This window comes from Aptenodytes patagonicus, chromosome 2, assembly GCF_965638725.1.
Source record: "Aptenodytes patagonicus chromosome 2, bAptPat1.pri.cur, whole genome shotgun sequence".
Lineage (NCBI taxonomy): Eukaryota > Metazoa > Chordata > Aves > Sphenisciformes > Spheniscidae > Aptenodytes > Aptenodytes patagonicus.
In genome coordinates, this window is record NC_134950.1 from 2,607,501 (window position 1) to 2,609,595 (window position 2,095).

Here is a 2,095-nt window from a genome sequence, read left to right on the forward strand (position 1 = left end):
ACCAGTACAGTAGGCTATAGTGAATAATCCCTGTGCTGGGTCTCTTTTTTTCCAAGGGAAAAAGCCAAAAAGTTCATGACAGGCAAAGGTGGAGCCTCCTTTTCCCTCCTTTCTTCACAGAGCTTGTAGACGTGAATGAAAGACTCTGTAGCAGACATCCACTGGATAAACTTGGGCATTATATGAGACACTACTACCAGAGGAAGAAGACATGTATTGAGCATAACAAAATGGGCAAGATAATGTGCAGAGCTGTCGGAGAGAAGCCATGAGAAATTTATTTGAAGAGAAAGATGCGAGCGTGAGAGAAAGCAAAGAAAAATTTTGCTGAAGAGAGGACCTGAGAGAAACCTGTTGGGACAGTGCATGCATAAGGTCATCGCATGTTACCCCCGGAGCAACTACTCAAATACTGTGTGTCTGACAGAATAGATGGAAGGTGTGCTTGAGAGCACGGCTTGCAGACTATACAGAGTGGATGTGGTTGGGTGAGCAGCATAGGCTGCTTTCATGCTGTGTGTAGTAACATCACTGCAGGACATTAACCATGAAGCAGGAAGGAAGCGCACATAGAGACAAGCTGGAGAGCATTGCGTACTCTGTCTGGTCTGGCTGATGCTGGCTGAAGATAATACATAAACGTGAGATCATGAAAGGTGTTTGCTGAGAAAAGGACCTCAGGAGTGATTACTGCAATCATCTGTCTAGCTGTGGTACTAACTTCCCAGTAGCCAGCTTGCTGTCACACTAGATAAAGAAAAAAAAGAACCCCATGGAGTATGTTGACATACTGGAACAGCTTTTGTAATGCATGGCAAACAGGCAGTTAGCAAAACACAGAAGCAAGCAGTGATGACCAACACTTATGAGAGCAGCAGGTAGGAAAACATCAGACAAATCTGTGATTGCATCATCCTTTGTCTTTTCTTTCCTTGCTTTATGTGTCCACTGGGGTGTTTCTGACATGCTCAGCAGCAATGCTAAGTGCTGGAAAGCCTGTGCCAGGATCCTCTAGTCCTGCACATTTAGAGCACAGACTCAGCAATTCTTCAATCTACAAGATGGTTTAGAGCTCGTTTTCTTTACAGGTAAGTTGGATTTGCTGCTGCGCCCAGATTTTCCTCATCTTACTTTAAGCACCTAAAAAAGGAGCACAGGCACTTTCAGCTCCTTTTACAGTCAGTAGAAAGAGATCTTGGGATAGGCTGTACTACCCTCTAGAGATGCTTATGTTTCCCAAGGGTTGCTGTGTTCAAAATTTAGAGCCTCAGTTAGGTGGGGTGAGTCTAGGCTGAGTTTCCTTTCACAATGCTCCAATACAAAACCTCTCTCTGGTGGGCTATAAAGGTTCATCAGGGCTGTTTCTTCCTACTTTTCCAAATCCCATATTGATCTTTCCTATGCTTTTAAGTGTTACTAACCTTCTGAGCCTGCATCTTCATTTGACATAAGACCAAATAAAATACTCCACAGAGGTAGCCAGGCAAGGCAGAAGAAGGCAACATTTGTAAATGCTTCCAGGTTCTTACAATATTTATGGTCCCCAAAGGAGAAAATACAAGCACAATGCAAAGACTGAAGAAAAGTCACTTTCCATTCCTTAAGGCAAATATAGGATTCATGAACGGTTTTATACATTACTCAAAACCAGAAAATTTTGTTATGAAGAGCTTTGCAGTAGTGGATGTCAGAGAAGTGATATCCATGGAATATGGTCACAAAACTCTAGTACTGAATGGTACAAAAAGACTTACTGGGATAACTCTGAGATGGCAGATACATCTATGTGGAGAAAATTGAACACTGGTTGAAGAGAATTGAGATTATATTAATATCTAGTAAAGACAAACAGCTTTAATTTTTTTCCATGTTTGGAGCCAGATAAAAGGGAGTTTGGGGTGGAAACTGCTGTTAATTCTTTGGTTAATGTGTCTGGTTCTTCCAAGCCAGTTAGGTCCCAGGTGTAAAAAGGGCCAAGTTTGGCCCCATATCACCACACTATGTTGTTATTCTCCACAATTGGTGAACCATTGTCTATAAAGTAGTTTGATTTTTCCTGTTTCACTGCTGAGCAGTGTGTGTGTGGTTTTTCTAT